General features: G+C 41.4%; 1 long non-coding RNA gene across 9 annotated transcripts in view; it reads left to right on the forward strand.

Moving 5' to 3' along the window:
• LOC148002098 (uncharacterized) overlaps positions 1–18,125 on the forward strand; it is a 158,037-nt gene that overhangs the window by 138,556 nt on the left and 1,356 nt on the right. For 5 of the 9 annotated variants that reach the window (XR_015634526.1, XR_015634516.1, XR_015634518.1 and 2 more), the window contains 2 exons: positions 14,832–14,965; positions 17,454–17,829. This is a non-coding gene — a long non-coding RNA (uncharacterized LOC148002098). Of the gene's footprint in view, positions 1–1,359; positions 1,444–14,831; positions 14,966–17,453; positions 17,830–18,125 lie in introns of those variants that run through there. The other 4 variants (XR_015634515.1, XR_015634517.1, XR_015634524.1 and 1 more) reach the window with 2 other exon arrangements.

An 18,125-nucleotide genomic window follows, 5' to 3' on the forward strand; every position in this document is an offset into this window, starting at 1 on the left:
ATATGTAGATTGCTGTTGGTAAGAAGGTCATTATTCTGAGCAGACTTAATGACTTTACCAGCTCCATCAGCAAAGTCACCATGTCTGACCAGAAAACTCAGCTAAATGAGTATTGCCCCCAATACCTGCCACCCCATCCTAGCCAGTGGAGGAAGAATGGTCTCAGAACTGTTTGTCTCAATTGGCCATTTAAGTTTAATAGTAAATAGTAAAGACTGGTAACAATGAGTTGTAAAACTGTCAGAGGAAAGGAAAATGTTTTGTGGACCATGAGAGAGGAGAGAGAGAGAGAGAGAGAGAGAGAGAGAGAGAGAGAGAGAGAGAGAGAGAGAGAGAGAGAGAGAGAGAGAGAGAGAGAGTGTTTTAAGTTACTAGTTTTCTTTTCTTCTTCTTTTTTTTTTTTTATTCTTTTTTTCGGAGCTGGGGACCGAACCCAGGGCCTTGCGCTTGCTAGGCAAGTTCTCTACCACTGAGCTAAATCCCCAACCCCAGTTACTAGTTTTCAAAATCAGTACTTTGAAAATGGAAACAACTTGAACAAAAATCTGTCAAAGAATTTTGAGACCCATTAAAGCAAGTTTAATGAGAGAGAGAGAGAGAGAGAGAGAGAGAGAGAGAGAGAGAGAGAGAGAGAGAGAGAGAACGGCCATTTTTGCTATGTTACTCCTATTGATCCATGAGCATGGGTGATCTTCACATTTTATGTCTTCTTCAATTTCCTTCTTTAAATACTTGAAGTTTTTAACGTACAGCTTTTTCACTTGCTTGGTTAGAGTTACAAGCAATGATATTTTATATCATTTGTGGCTATTTTGAAGGGTTTATTTTTCTGATTTCTCTCTCAACTTGTTTGTCATTTGTATATAGGAATGATAGTGATTTTTTTGATAGTGATTTTTTAGATTTATTTTTATTTTTATTTTATTCTTGTATTCGGTTACACTTCTAAAGATTTTTTTTATCAGCTGTAGGAGTTCCCTGATAGAACTTTGGGAGTCACTTAGGTGTACTATCATATCATCTGCCCATAGTGATACTTTGACTTCTTCCTTTCCAATTTGTATCCCCTTGATCTCCTTTGGTTGTCTTATTGCTCTAGCTAGAAACTTCAAGTTCCATATTGAACAGATACAGAGAGAGTGGACATGTTTGTCTTGCCCTTAATTTTAGTGGGACTGCTTTACATTTCTTTCCATTTAATTTTATGTTGGCTATATGCTTGATGTTAATTGCCTTTATTATGTTTAGGTATATGCCTTGTATTTCTTATCATTCCAAGACTTTTATCATGAAGTATTGTTGAATTTTGTCAAAGGCATTTTCAGCATCTAATGAGATGATCATGTATTTTTCTTTTAGTTTGTTTATATAATGGATTACATTAACAGATTTTGGTGTGTGGAACCATTCCTATATCTCTGGAAAGAAGCCTATTTGATTATGGTAGGTGATCTCCTTGATGAATTCTTGGAGTATTTTATTGAGTATTTTTGCATCCATGTTTATAAGGGATATGTGTCTGTAATTCTTTTTCTTTGCTGAATCTTTGTTTGGTTTGGGTATCAGTGTAACTGTGGCCTTATAAAATGAATTTGACAATGTTCCTTCTGTTTCTATTTTGTAGAGTAATTTGAGGAGTATTGGTTGTTGAGGTCCAGGAATTGCCTCAGAAACCACACTAACACTCATCTAAGCCAGACATGGATAGTTTATTGAGTGTATGCTACAGAACTGATCAATTATGACCATGGTCCAGATTAGGGAACCGAACCACAAATGACCCTGAGTTAAGATCCTACAAGGTTTTTAATCCCCAAATCCATAAGCATCTGTGCTAAGTTACTTCACCAATTGGGATTTAAGAATAGGGAACTTCCTTAGGAACATGTCTTTGCCATACATTTATCTTGCTTCCATTGGTTGGGATATGCAACTGACTTGTCTAATATTCATGTCTTAACTTGCCAACTGAGATGCCAATTACCCACATACAAGTTTCCTTCTGCCAAGTAGGACATCACTTCCCAGGGAGATCTTGGGAACTTAAACTTTACTTGACCATGACTCAAAATGGAAGTCTTATTCCAAATAGTTTATTATATCAATGCAGATGTCTCTCTTATGTTGAGGTCCATCCTAAAGACAGCATATATCACAAAAGTGTATGTATAGGTGTAAGAAATGCTGTTGGGTGGTTGGTTCCATTCCAAGTTTATCGTAAGTAACTATACAAAACAGTTCTACTGAATTCTGTTATGATTGGTTTCGAAGGCCACAAAACAATGGAATATACAATCAATCTTATCATTAGAAAGTTTCCTAGTAACAGTAGAAACATATGGGAAAGTTTCCTTATAATGTAAGGCTATCCAGGTAACAGTTGCCTAGGCTTTAACATTTTACCTAGGTTTTAACGTTAAACTTAGATATTTTACCTAGATCCTAATATTGGTATTATTTTTCTTTTGAAAGCCCGACAGATTCTGTACTGCAACAATCTGGCCCTGGGGTATTTTTATAGGAGATTTTAATGGCTTCTTTAATTTCCTTATTGACTATAGGTCTATTTAAATGGTTTACCTGATCTTGATTTAACTTAGGTAAGTGGTATTTCTCAGAAGAATTTTCCATCTCTTTTAGATTTTCCAATTCTTTGTAGTACAGATTTTTGAAGTATCAACTAATGCTTATTTGGATTTCCTCGATATCTGTTATTATGTCCCTCTTTTTTGTTTCTGCTCCTGTTAATTTAGATTTTCTCTCTCTGCCTTCTAACTAGTTTGGTTAGAGATATCTATCTCTGTTTCGTTGTTTCTTTGTATTGTTTTTTGTTTTGTTTCTGTTTTATTGATTTTTAGACCTGGGTTTGATTGTTTCCTGCTATATACTCCTCTTGAGTGTGTTTGCTTCCTTTTTTTTTTTTTTTTTTGTAACAGCAAGAGGTAGCTTTATTAACGAGATCCCACGTCTTAGCGGGATCCCGGGTCGACACGTATCTCACACAGGAGACAGAGGAATCGACCCCGAGCTTCCAAACTCGGGGGTTTTTATAGGGGAGGTAAGGGGCATTCGCGCGGTTACACATGATTGGTCAATTCAAAAGGTGCACGGTTACTTTCGGCGCGAAATGACATCAGCAAGGAGTGTGTGTTATCTAGCAGCTCGGCAGGCAGGTAGGGTGGCTCATCTCACTCAGGGGGGTGAAGGAAGGGGAGGGTGTCCTTGGGGAAGGAAGGATGGTCAGTGTCCTTGGGGCTGATAGCTGGTTTGGCAAGTCCTATCTCTGGCTCTCCCTCAGGCACGTCCGGCCCTGCACATCCAGACTCTGACAATGAGCAACCTTTATGAAACTCTAGTTCTACATTCCCCACTTCTTTTTTTTTGTTAATAGTTCTAATCCTAGAACTTCATGGAGAACTCAGCTTCATCTAGCATAACAGCTTGGTATTGTTGTCTTAACATGAGGATTCTAACCTGGACACTATCCAAGCCTATCCACCAAGGTCATGACTAGCTTTTAGAACTTCTAAGCTTATACAGACTGTGATCCCTGAGGCACAGTCCCAAGAAGTGTTAAGAGTACTAACATATGCAATGTTACATCATTTGTAATGGAAATCAAGCCTATCCCACACCTATCTTGATAGAACCCAGGACAAACATGACTGAATTTCCCTCTAGGTCCCAGCTCTCAGCCCCAACAGCTAGTACGTGGCTGGTGAGGGCTGAGAATTGACAGCTGTCAGGGTGGTCAGCAGCACCAAGTACGGTCCTTTCCAGCGAGGCTCGAGTGTCTGGGCTCAGTGTAGCTGCAATCTCCGACCTGGAACTGATGAGATGTCTCAGGGGTCTCCGGGGCATAGGCTGCTGTCAGCTGTGAGCAGATTTCTTTCTGTATCACCTGTAGGTCTTTTAGCCTGGCACACAAATCATTATTACTATGGCACTATGACATGTTGGTTCAGTAACATCATCTAATACAGTCAGGGGGGCTGAGGCCCCATATAAGATCTCAAAGGGGGTAAGGCTGAATCTGGAAGGGGTATTTCTTGCTCTGAAGAGAGCAAGAGGGAAGGAGTGTCACCCAGTCTGTGCCAGTCTCCATGGTTAATTTAATTTGGTCAGGGTCTCTTTTAAAATTTTATTTATTTACTCTACCTGTCCTGAACTTTGAGGTCTGTAGATACAATGTAATTTCCAATTGACCTCTAAATACTTGGCCACACCCTGGCTTACCTTGGCAACGAAAGTAGGGCCGTTGTCTGACCAGATTACCTTGGGCATTCCAAATCCGGGGAAGATTTCTTCCAGTATCTTCTTGATGATTGCAGAGGCCGTCTCTCATTTGGTGAGGAAAGCGTCTATCTATTCCTGAAAAAGTATCTACAAGCACTAGGAGATACTTGTGATTATATTTTTCTGGTTTTATCTCAGTGAAGTTCACTTCGACTTTTCACTAAACTCTCTAGGTCTCTTTGCCCTGTTTGCTTGCTAAGCATTCACTTATTGACATACCTTATACTTTCTACTGCCTCTCTGGCTAAAATCTTAAAGTCTATTACATACACTTAACTACTTGGATAAACTTTTTATCTCCTAAATGAGTCCATTTCTGTATTTGGCAAAGTGAGTCTTTTCTTTGTTCTCTGGGGGAGTATAGCTTTCCCCTCAAGCGTGCCATTGTCCTTTATCTTTTAAGCAATTTGGGCCTTTTCTAAGTGAGGCCATCCCTTAGTCCGATCCCAGTTCCCAGTGGCTGTCTCTTGCAGGCCTGCAACCAGGATGGGCTCCTGCATAACCATTTTTCGAGCCACTTTATCTGCTTCGTTATTGCCCCATGTCACTGAATCTCTTCCCTCCTGATATCCTGAGCAATGAATAGTACTCACAGTTGTTGGCTTCACCAGGGCATCCAAGAGATGGTAAAAGCATCTGCGGCACTGATGTACTGGGGGGTTGAGGTTCAGCCATCCCAGATGACATTGTGTTGTCCACCATGGCAGCACCCACTTGTCTCTGACCTTCATTCATGAAGAGAACTGTTCCCGTCTGTGGACAAGGTCCTCGGCTTTCAGCAGGGGTCAATCAGCCAGTCGCAGAGGTCTTTCCTCCACCCATGGGCTTCTGCCAGTACTTGACACTCGTGCTGTGGTGGCTCCAGGTCCGGATTGGGCAGCAAGGTGACCAGATTGTCCCCAACCGGTGGAGAATCGAGTCCATGCAGCTGACCAGTGGTCCCATCTTTTGGGACACTCTATTCAAAGGCAGAACATCAGCCACTCTATCACAGTTTAAGTCCTGGATTGGGTGATAATTGTTAGTGCCCGGCTGGCAGGAGTGATGTGTTCCAGGCAGATCAGGACTAAGTCACACATCTCCCAGCATCAGGTACTGGTGCACTGAGACAGGTCTTAAGCTCCACATACACAGTCTGTAGATATGTATACACATGGCCTCACCCAGCCATTTCAGCCCATGCAAGCCATTTTGGAGAGCAATTTTCTCATGAGCAAGGGATAGGGGCAGTCAGGGATGACCATGAATTAGTGGGTGGGTTACCCGGCCCACACCAAGGTCCACTGTTCTTCGGGCAGTCCATAAGTATTGTTCGTTGCCAGTAGCCCCTTGCACTCAAGGTCTTTGGATATTGGCCCACTGGGGGGCATAGGAGCACAGAGCATTGGGTCCCTGTATCCACACTTCCCTTCTATCTCTGCACATAGCCAGCACTCTAGGACCAAGAGGCTCTCCAGTGGCCCCTCTTGTTCTTCTTGGGCAGTCCCTGACCCAGTGTCCTTTTTTCTTCGTATTAGGCACACTGATCTTTAGCCAGGAATTCTCTTCTGTTGCCAGGTACTATCTTCCTAGGTTCCCTAACTACTGTGGCCAGTATATGTTCCTCTCTCGTCTTTTATCTCTCTTTAGCTCTCTAATTTCCTCTTCTTTTTGTCTCTTTTCTTCCCTAGCTTCCTGCTCTCTTTACCTCTTTCTTTCTTTCTTTTTTTCTTTCTTTTTTTTTTCAGTCTCTCTGCATCTTCTTCTACAGCTATTAGGTGCTGTCCACTTTTCTGCACAGACCCTGAACCATGCATCAACTTATTTTCCCTGCAACTTACAATAACTCTCTCAGTGACTTAGCTTAACCCTTCAAGTTTCTGTAACTTTCTCTTCATATCTTTTCCTTATCTTAGCCAGATTGGTGGGGCATTTTCCAGCCCCTCAGAGACCCACCCTTGGAGCCTGGCGGCAGACCTGGCACTCCCTACCTTCAGGGAGTCTGAAGAGAGCAGGCAGAAGTGAGGGCCTTCTATCCGTGTTGGAACCTTCTTTCTGGTCTCCAGTAGGATTCCGTCTTCTCCTCGGTGGTAAAGAAGACCTGTAACAGTTACTAACAAGCATCTCAAATGGGATGGTGAGAAAACAAGAGAATCTTGAGAATAGAGGTCTACCGAAGAGGGCAAACAGCATTTAGTCACACAGCTAAACCAGGAGGCCTTTCTTGGAACAAAAAGGCCATTGTCAGTGTCAGCTCCATGGCTTTGCCTCTCAAGAGAACCAGCCTCCAAATGACACTAGGCTTCTAGAAACAACTAATAACAAAAGGATGGAGAGATGGTTAGAACCTGGGTGCTAGATGCCAGGGGGCTGATAAAAGAATTGTAACCAGTTCACCTGGGGCTATCAGGACCTCAGTAGTAGCCCTTTACCAAACTGTCTCACTGGGTTTAAAGGGCCCAAGGAAAAGAAAACATTAATCCTGACCTTGGCCACCGACAAGTAATTTAGTGCTGGAGACTGACTCCTCCCTTGGAATAAAGACAGCAGATAAGGCAGGCTTCCTTAAAGAACTTCTCTAAATGAGTGCTCTCCTACTGTGAGCAAAGGTCAGAAATTCCTTTCCTATTCTTGTTTTCCTTATAGCCCCACCTAGCTCTCAGCCTTTTTAGATTATTCTTCCTGTAGCATTTCTAACACAGCCTGTCCCCTTTTTTATAGCCTATTAACAGCATTTCTGATCTTTTAGGCAGCTATGCAATAAGTGTCATACCGGCTGAAACTCCGCCTTTAAGATTCTTTGCTCCCAAGCAAAATTTAAATCCTTTTCCAGCTTATCTCAGCTGTCCACCCTGAGATTCCCAGAGATCGCGAACCAAGGTGTAGTAATTCACTAAGAAATCTCTCTATAGTGTTTCTTTTTACCTTAAGCCTTTTCCTTTTAAACAGCTCCTGAAGAGTCAGAAAAATTGGGTGAGACTTGAGAAGTCCCCATGCTCGTTGCAGCAGCTCCGCAGCTAATTTCGCTCCCCTCTACTGTGTGCTGTGAGCACAAGCACAGATAAAACACTATTTTAAAAATTAACTTTGGCTATCAACCAACACACCGCCACTAGAGCGGGCTCCATAAGATTAAGTTTCTTACTCACTAAGCATTAAGGGGACCAAGTAAAACTCTTCAACGAACAAAGCAAACAGTTTCATGATTTCAAACACAGTCGTTGGTTCAAGATTTTAAACACGGTCGTCAGTCCAAATTCAAACACGAATAAAAAGTCAAAAAAACACTGGACAATACCACAGAAAACAATCCAGACAAACAAGACCAAGACAAAGCATCCTATAACCAATTTCCACAGATGCCTGGTACCTTCAGTACCTGGCCCAAACTGCAGCTTAACCTTAGCTGCTTCTGGGATACCAAACACAGGAATAGAATACAGACAACAGACACTAACACATCTAAGCACACTTGTCCGTGCCTATACTCAAATAGGCTGCCGAACTCGACCTCCGAAGTCAAGTCACAGTCAGATCTTTTTGACTGTCCGTTGCCGGGTCCTCCCGACAAAATTCGGCTCGTGGACGTCTCTCACGCGTCCCAGAGCCAGGACCCGACAAAGGCTGGCTCTCGGAACGTCTCTCACGCGTCCCAGAGCCTGCGCGATTGGGGCGTCCCCCGGTGCGCTTTCTAAAAAGGAAAAAAGAAAGAAAAAGACTATTCGGAGTAGGAATCCTTCATCTACTCACAGGCGCCATTTCGGGGTGGGGAACCTTCTTCCACCCGTGCACAGGGCAGGAATCCTTCTTCTGCCCAGACAGTGCACTCTCAAGCTAGCTTTCTACAGGGCGGGAATCCTTCTTCCACCCGTGCACAGGGCAGGAAACCTTCTTCTGCCCAGACAGTGCACTAAGACTCTCGTGCACAGGGCAGGAATCCTTCATCTGCCCAGACAGTGCACTAAGACCTTAAACCGGTACCGAAAAACACAGACTACAGGACTTAATTCACACACACTCACACACAGTGGCCGCTTTCCAGCACTCACACTAACGTACCTCCAAGTGGCATTCGGGGTTCCGGGGGTCACGCTCCGATCCCGGACGAGCCCCCAAATGAAAGAGCGTACCCCCAAAACGGGGAGCCGCGTCTCTCGCTCCGATCGCAGGGTGGGGTGCCCCCAGGAATCACGAGGAGCCATTCTTGATGTAACAGCAAGAGGTAGCTTTATTAACGAGATCCCACGTCTTAGCGGGATCCCGGGTCGACACGTATCTCACACAGGAGACAGAGGAATCGACCACTTCTTTTTCTTCTAGAACTTTGAGGGATGCTGTTAAGTTGCTAGTATGAGATCTGTCTGATTTCTTTTATCTATCTATCTATCTATCTATCTATCTATCTATCTATCTATCTATCTATCTATCTATCATCTACTCTCTATATCCAAGTGTTGTTACCCCCCTCAGTCCCCCTCTCAGAAAGTTTCTCCCCATACTTCCTCCCCATCTCCTCTGAGAGAGTGGAGCCCTCTCTTGGTATCCCCTCACACTGATACATCAAGTCTGTGTAGGGTTAGGTACATACTCTCCCACTGTGGCTAGACAAGGCACCTTTTGTGCTGGGAACCTTGGTCCAGCCTGTGTACGCTCTTTGGTTGGTGGCTCAGTCTCTGAGAGCTCCTAAGAGTCCAGGTTATTGACTCTGTTGGTCTTCCTGTGGAGTTCCTATTCCCTTCAACCCTTCCCCCAACTCTCCCATAAGAGTCCCTGACCTCCATCCAATGTTTGGCTTGGGTATCTGCATCTGTTCCAGTCAGCTGCTGGGTAGAGTCTTTCAGAGGACAGTTATGCTAGGTTCCTCCCTGCAAGCATAACAGAGTATTATTAATAGTGTCAAGGATTTGTGCTTGCCCATGGGAGGGGTTTCAAGTTGAGCTGGTCATTGGTTGGGCATTCCCTCAGGCTATTCTCCACCTTTGTCCCTGTATTTCTTTTAGACAGGGATTTTGGGTTGAAAATTTTGTGGGTAGGTTGGGCTCTTTGGTTTGTTGGAGTCCAACTTCCTGAGTTCTTTATATTTTTTGGATATTAGACCTCTATCCAATGTAGGGTTAGTGAAGATTTTTTTTTTAATCTTCGAACTGCTGTTTTGTCCTAGTGAAGCTTTTCAGTTTCATGAGGTCCTGTATATCAATTGTCGATCTTAAAGCCTGAGTCACTGGTGTTTGTTCAGGAAATTGTCTCCAGTACCAATGCATTCAAGCCTATTTCTCATTTTCTCTTCTATTAGATTTAGTGTATTGGCTTTATGTTGAGGTCTTTGATATACTTAGACTTGAGTTTTGTGCAGGGTGAAAAATATAGATCTATTTGCATTCTTTTTCATGTAGTCATCTAGTTATGCCAGTTACGTTGAAGATGCTTTCTGCTTTTCATTGCATAGTTTTGGCTTCTTTGTCAAAATTCAAATGTTTATAGGTGTGCAGGTTTATTTCTGGGTTTTTGGTTCAATTCCATTGATCAATCTCTCTGTTTCTGTACCATACCATGCAGTTTTTTTTACCACTATTACTCTGAGAGTGAGGTCAGAGATGGTGGGTGATTCCTACAGAAGTTCTCTTACTGTGCACTATTGTTTTGCCTATCCTGGGTTTTTTGTTTTTCCATACGAAGTTGAGAATTGCTCTTTCAAGGTCTATAAGAATTGTATTGGAATTCTGATGAGGATTGGATTGCATCTGTAGATTGCTTTCTGTAAGATGGCTGTTTTTACTATAATAATCCTACCAATCCATGAACATGGGATATCTTTCCATCCTTTGATATTTTTTCAATTTCTTTTATCAGGTACTTGAAGTTCTTGTCATATAGGTTTTTCACTTACTTCGCTAGAGTTATGCCAAGATATTCTTTATTATTTGTGGCTGTTGAAAATGCTGTTGTGTCCCTGATTTCTTTCTCAGCCTATTTGTCTTGCATATAAAGGAAGGATACTGATTCGTTTGATCAATTTTATATCCAGTGTTTATCCAGCTGTAGGAGTTCTATGGTAGAATTTTAGGGTTGCTGATGTATACTATCATATCTTCTGTGAAATAATGATACTTTGACTTCTGCCTTTCCCTTGGTCTTCTTTTGTTATCTTATTGCTGAATCTAGAACTTCAAGTACTATATTGAATAGAGAGGGAAAGAGTGGGAAGCCTTGTATTGTTTCTGATTTTAGTGGAGTTGGTTTAAGTTTCTCTCCATTTAATTGGATCTTGGCTATTGGCTTGCTGTATATTCATTATATTATGTTTAGGTATGTACCTTGAATCCCTAATCTCCCCAAGACTTTTAACATGGAGGGATGTTGAACTTTGTGAAAGGACTTTTCAGTATCTACTGAGATGGTCATGTGTTTTTTCTTTGAGTTTGTTTTTATGGTGGATTACATTGATGGGTTTTATAGTGTGAATCATTCCTGCATCCCTGGGTTAAAGACTATTTCATCATGGTGAATGACATTTTGATGTGTTCTTGGACTCTGTGAGACTTTTATTGAGTATTTTTGTGTCAATGTCAATTAGTGAAATTTGTTTGAAATCCTTTTTCTTTTGTTGAGTCTTTGTTTGGTTTAGATATCAGGATGTCTATGGCCTCATTGAATGAATTAGGTAGTAGTCCTCCTATTTTTTACTTTGTGTAATACTTTGAAGAGTATTGGTATTAGTTCTTCTTTGAAGCTGTGGTAGAATTATGCAGTAAAACTGTTATGGTTTATATATGCTTGACCCAGGGAGGTATGGCCCTGTTTTAGTAGGTGTGGTCTTGTTGGGGTAGGTGTGTCACTGTGGGTGTGGGCTTTAAGACCCTTGTGGTAGCTGCCTGAAAGCCAGTATTCTGCTAACAGCCTTCAGATAAAGATATAGAATTCTTAGCTCCTCCTGCACCATGCCCACCTGGATGCTGTCATACTCCCACCTTGATGATAATGAACTGAACCTCTGAACCTGTGATCCAGTCCCAATTAAATGTTGTCCTTAGAAGAGTTGGCTTGGTCATGGTGCTGGTCACAGCAGTTAAACCGTAATGAAGACAGGAGATGGTACCAGGGACTGGAGTATTGCTGTGATAGGCATGGCCATGTTTTTGTTTGGAAGAATGTGGATTTTGGGACTTTGGATTTGGAAAGCAGTGGAATGTTTTAAATGGGGCTTAATGGACTACCTAGTAGAAATAAGAAAGACTTTCTTACTGAGAGTGATTTGAATTGTGCAGACCTGGCCCAAGAGGTTTTAGTGGAGAATTTCAATATGTGGCCTAGAGACTCTTTTTGTGGGGTTTTGGTGAAGAATGTGGCTACTTTTTGTCTTTGTCTGAAGAATCTGCCTGAGGCTATGGTGAAGACAGATTAATTGCATCAAAAAAGGAAGTCTCAGAAACACCCATTATAGAATTTGTCTGGTTAAGTCTCATGAAGTGCTTTTTAAAGTAGCACAGAAGCTAAGAAAGAAAAGATATAAAATATATGGTTCAAGTATTAAAGGGGCACCAGGAAGTAAGACCTGGTGATTTTTAAAATTTCCTTAGTTCCTGTTGTTATGTCTCCCTTTTCATTTCTGAGTTTGTAATTTGGATACTGTCTCTGTGCCTTTTAGTGAGTTTGGCTAAGGTTTTGTCTATGTTGTTGATTTTCTCAAAGAAACAGCTATTGGTTTTGTTGATTCTTTGTTTTGTTCTCTTTGTTTTTAATTAATTGATATTAGCTCTGAGTTTGACTATTTCCTGCCATTTACTACTACTCCAGGGTGTATTTGCTTCTTTTTGTTCTAGAGTTTTCAGATGTGCTGTTTAGTTGCGAGTATGAAATCTCTCCAGTTTCTTTATGAAGGCACTTAGTGCTATGAATTTGCTTCTTAGCAGTGATGTCATTGTGTCCTATAAGTTTGAATATGTTTTGCCTTCATTTTCATTGAATTCTAGAAAGTCTTTGGTTTCTGCCTTTATTTCTTCCATGAGCACATGATCATTTAACAAAGAGTTGTTCAGTTTCCATGAGTATGTGGGCTGTCCCTTATTTCTGTTGTTGAAGTCCAGTCTTAAGTTTTAGTGATTTGATTAGATGCAAGGATTTATTTGAATCTTTCTGTATCTGTTGATGATTGCTTTATGCTTGATCATATGGTCAATTTTGGAGGGTTCCACCTGGTGAGAAGAAGGTATATATATATATATATATATGTATATGTATATGTATATGTATATGTATATGTATATGTATATATATATATATATATTTGTTTTCATGGAAAAAGTACTGCAGATATCTGTTAGATTCATTTGATTGACAACATCTGTTAGTTTCATTGTTTCTCTGTTTAATTTCTCTTTCAGTGACCTGTCCATTGGGGAGAATGGGCATTGATGTCCCCAGTATTATTGTGTAGGTTCAATGTGTGATCTGAGCTTTAGTAATGTTTATTTTACTCTTCCATTAGGGGCATAGATGTTCAGAATTGAGATGCCATCTTTGTGGTTTTCTTTTGATGAGTATGAAGTGTCCTTCCCTATATCTTTTGATTACTTTGGTTGAAAGTCTATTTTATTACGTCTTACAATGTCTACTCCAGCTTGTTTCTTGGCTCCATTTTCTTGGAAAACTTTTTCCAGCCCTTTGCTTCGAAAGAGTTTCTATCTTTGTGGCTGAAGTATGTTTCTTTTATGCATCAGAATGGTGGCTCTTATTTACCTATCAAGCCTGTTAGCCTGCTTCTTTTTATTGGGGAATTGAATATATTTACGTTGAGAGATATTAAAGACCAATGATTGTAGTTCTTTTTATTTTTGTTGTGTGTTTGCTGGAAGATGATTGATTTATTGTGTTTTCTTGGGTGTAGTTATCCGTCACATGTCAGAGTTTTCCTTCTCATATCTTCTATAAGGCTGGATTAGTAGAAAGATATTGTAGTAGTCTGGACTGGCATCTCATCTGTGGTCTCTCAGCGTCTGTAATACATCTCTCCATACCCTTCTGGCTTTTAGATTCTCTGTTGAGAAGTAAGGTATAATTCTACTAAGTCTGCCTTTACTTTTTTTTTTTGCTTTTCCCCATTGTAGCTTTTAATATTTTTTCTTCTGTATATTTAATGTTTTTATTTATCTGTTGGGAAGACTTTCTTTTCTGGTCCAATATGTTTGTCTTCTGTAAGCTTCGTCTACCTTTATAAGCATCTCCTTTTTCTTTTTCTTTTTTTTTTTTTACTTTTTTTTTTTATTAACTTGAGTATTTCTAATATACATTTCGAGTGTTATTCCCTTTCCCGGTTTCCGGGCAAACATCCCCCTCCCCCTCCCCTTCTTTATGGGTGTTCCCCTCCCCACCCTCCCCCCATTGCCGTCCTCCCCCCAACAGTCTAGTTCACTGGGGGTTCAGTCTTAGCAGGACCCATGGCTTCCCCTTCCACTGGTGCTCTTACTAGGATATTCATAAGCATCTCCTTTTTTAGGTTAGGGTTTTCCCCTATGTTTTCTGAGCTAGAAATGTTGGATGTTGTTGATTGTGTTCTTATGCTGGCCTCTAGTCATCTGGGTTTTGATTATTATATATTTAGGTGATCATTTCTGAGTTTATCTTTGTTGGATGTCAGGATGGAGGAGGAATGGTGAGAGGTTGAGATGTTCAGTTGAGATAAGAAGCATTAGAAAAGGAATGTGCAAAAAGGTGCACACACACATACACAAGAGACACATGGCTTTCTTTTTTAAAAATAAAGCAAAAGTTGTTGGGAAAGTGGTTGTGTGTGGTGTTTTCTTTTAAAATATGTGCCCACTGGTGTGATAGCTGCATGACTGTTATGGGAACAACCAATTCTTTCTTACTGTATTAATGCTTTCTCTTCAGGGAGGAATTCATGACTGGTACTGTAAATCTGGCCAAAAATCCATAGCTGGCAAGGCCATCCACCTGGATAAAACTTACTACTGCTTTTTTGATAAATGGTCAGATTGACAAACTACCTTCTAAATATGATTGTCAACAATCTTAAGGGACTGGTCATAGATGTTTCAGTGAGTGCATCCATGGTCACAACAACAACAAAAGCCACAAACACAGTCATAGCCAAAGGCCTGAACAGATTGTGTCAGATGCTGGCAAACCAACTTTAAGGATATTTTCTTGGAAAATTATGGAGCTTGCCAATAGGGATCTCAGAGAAGGGTCTCAGTGACTTATTATATCCTAGCCAGAGTAAAATAAAAAATCATGGTACCTGTGTGAAGGTACACACACACACACACACACACACACACACACACACACACATGCACCACAGATCAATGGCGCTATAATCCCATGCTCCTGTAGTCATTTGAATTTTTGACAAAAGGCCAACAATACAATTTGAGAAAAGAGATCTTCTTCATCAAATGGTCTGGTCAAACTGGGTATACCCATGCAGAAGAAGAAAACAAGTTTCTTACTTCTCATTCTGGCCTGTGTTACCACTGAAGCCCACTCAGATGTCTGTAATCTGGGATGTTTTCTGAAGCCATGTTAATTGTCCATAGGCACAGGAGAACTGGCCCTGCCCCTCCCTTCAGCACTTGACTCTCCCCAGTTGATGGCGTCTGAAGAAGATGCAGGCTGAAAAAGATTCATCCTTTCTGCTGGGGGTGGCCACTAGGAATTTGACTATGCTACAGTGAGTATATGGACAACAGGAAATGGGCATGTGCTGGGGACAACATAAGATGACAGGGACTGCCAGCAGTAGGCCGGGATGGAGACATCTCAGTAGCCCGCAGCAGCTCTTTGGTTGTTCCCCTTTCTCCTAACCTTAGCCCCGGACAACGGCTGTATAGATTTCATTTGTGCGTGACTGCCTCTCAGTTGGCCTTGGTGTGCATAATTATTCTATTATATCTGACTTCCCTACTTCTTTCTCCTTCTGCTCTGGTGGACTCTGTGAAACTAGATGTTCTTTGATGTTATGATTCTTAAACAATTGGAAATTGAGGCATAGGGACACAGCACAGCCCTAATGGCCCAGGTGCGTGCTGTGTGTTCTCATCTTGGAAACAATGTAATAACTGCACAATAGTAGCTCCAGATTAATGCTTGACTTGCATCGAAACTTTAAAGAAATTACTAGAAAATGAATTCGAGCCAACATTGGAATCCTAAGAAAGGAAAAAGTTATTGAAGTTAGGAATTAAGTTTTACATAACATTTGAGAGTGGTTCCTGGATAAGGAAGTATAGAATACATAAAATTATATATTAGTAAGCTAAGTCAAAATACTGGGACACTTACGAGAGTCATTGTGTGCAAGGAACAGAGAGCTATCGAAACCACTGAGTTAAGGGTTAACTTGATTCTTTCTGACCACTGCCTGGCAGCTTTGCCCATGTCATTTATCATTAGAGCTTCACAGAAAAATGCAAGTAGCTGACCTCGGAGCTTTGAGCTCTGAAGTATAATAAGTTAAAAGTTAAAGTTTTTTGCTTTAAATTTTTTATTTATTTATTTATTTTTTTTTTCAGAGCTGGGGACCGAACCCAGGGCCTTGCGCTTGCTAGGCAAGTGCTCTACCACTGAGCTAAATCCCCAACCCAAAAGTTAAAGTTTAAATAATGATAAGTTTAAAATTATTATTATTTTGGCCACAGGCCTGGGAATAGGGGAAGCTTGAAACTTTGGGGAACGATTGTAATTCTTAGTTCTTTGTGGGATGTAGTTATTCTTTTGAGTTTGATTTGGCAGTGATTACACAATGTCTTTTTTCTACCTACTTTTGAATTATCAATAAAAGACTTGGCAAGAGAAAGGCTGGAGCGCATGAGAAGAGCATGTGAAGAGTGAGTGAAGAGAACATGCGAAGAGTGAATGAGAGAGTGAATGAGAGAGCACATGAGGGAGAAAATGTGAGAGCAAGTGAGAGAGCATGAAAAGAGAATGTAAAGAGTGAGTGAAGAGAGAATGTGAGGTGTGTATGAAGATTGTGTGTGTGAGTGAATGGAGAGCGCATGTGGCATGTGTGATATATATGTGTGAGGTGTGTATGAAGAGTGTGCATGAGAATGAAAGGGTAATGAGCAGAGGTGTGCATGAGTGTAGGAGTTTGAGAAAAGAAAAGCACAATAGAAAAAAGCAGAGTGCACAAGAGAATGCAGAGTGTATGCAGCCCCAAGCTGAGAGAGAGAGAGAGAGAGAGAGAGAGAGAGAGAGAGAGAGAGAGAGAGAGAGCACCTTGAAATTGCCTGTCATTTTGTACCGAAAGAGTAGTCTGTGGATATGTATTATGCACCTTCCAGATATCCCTGCTTCCAGTTGAGAACTCCAATCCTGTGTTGAGGCTGGACCGTGGCAGGCATGGTTTTTCCTTTTTTTTTTTTTTTTTTTTTTTTAGGGGGGAGGGAGACTTGGGAAGAATGGGAGGTGAGTGCAACAGGGCTGCATGATATGGGATTCTCAAACAATCAATTAAAAAATAAAAAAGTTTCATATCCTTAGTCATGAGGGAAATGCAAATCCAAACCCCTCTGAAATCCCATCTTACCTCAGTCAGAATGACTAAGATTAAAAAAATTGGCTATACTCCTCTGGGAGAGCAATGAATGTACTCTTAATTGCTGAGCCATTTCTCTAGCCCCTGAGCTGAAATATTTGTATGTTGATGCCTAGAAGTCATAGATGGAGAAGAAGAATGATTTCCTTCATGCTTTAGTCTGCATGATGAGCTAGAGAGACCAGGGAGGGTTCCTAGCCAAAAGTTTTCAGGCAGGTTGATGGAAAGTGAACAGGCAGAATGAAAGTCTGCAGGGATAGGATCAAGTCTCGGGACAAGGCGGATATGACTTGACGTGATGGCTAGCTTTTGTTGTCAGTTTGACACACTGTAGAAGAATAGGCTCAACAATGAATTGTGTATCTTGGGTGGGCTTGCAGAAATATCTATGGGGCATTATCTGAAGTCAATTGAACAGAAACCCATCCTAACATGGCAGCATCTTTCTCTGGAGATGGGAGACTGTATTACAGTGGAAAAAGCTAGGCATGTGTGCAATTTCCTCTCTCTGCTTTCAGATTAGCTGACTCAAGTTCCTTCCTTGATATCCCTGTAGGGATGAGCTACAACCTGGAATTGTAAGCCAAATAATCCCCTTCTCTTCCAACTTTCATTTTCTCAGGACTTCATTATAGCAACAGGCAGCTAGACTACCTGGCAGTGGACGAAGGGCTGGGGACATGCTCAGTGGATAAGAATGCTGCTGTACAAGAAAGAAGGCCTGAGCCGGGAGCACTAGTAATTGTAAAAGGACATGCATGGTTACATGCGTAACCCCATTTTAGGGGGTAGTGGGGACAGGAAGACACAGGATCTTTCTGGTTGCTAGCCTTGCTGAAAAAATAATGAACTCCAACTCCTGCCTCAAGGGAATAAAGTGAAGAGCTATAGTGGAGGACACCAATGTCTTCTTCTGGCCTTTGAGTGTATGCATCTCAGCAAGGAAGGTGGAGCAGATTAATGGAAAACACCCAGGTCCTGAATGCCTCCCATGTCAGGTAACTACACTGGAGTGGGGGACAACAGTGAACCCTAAGCCCAGAGAAACCTGAAAGCAAAAGAACACTAGTGAGTGGGTCCCATTGTGACAGCTTAATTGTCAACCTGACACAACCTGGGAAGAGTCCCAGTGGGTCGTTGCCTGCATTGGTTGGCCTGTGAGCGTTCTATGGGGTATTGTCTTAATCACATTAGCAGAGGAGGGAGCATCCAGCCCACTGTAAATGGCGCCATTTCCTAGGCAGGGGCCCTAAAATGTAGGAGTAGGAAAACGGAACCGAGAATAAGCAAATGA

This window comes from Rattus norvegicus, chromosome 12, assembly GCF_021556685.1.
Source record: "Rattus norvegicus strain SHRSP/BbbUtx chromosome 12, alternate assembly SHRSP_T2T, whole genome shotgun sequence".
NCBI classification, from domain to species: domain Eukaryota; kingdom Metazoa; phylum Chordata; class Mammalia; order Rodentia; family Muridae; genus Rattus; species Rattus norvegicus.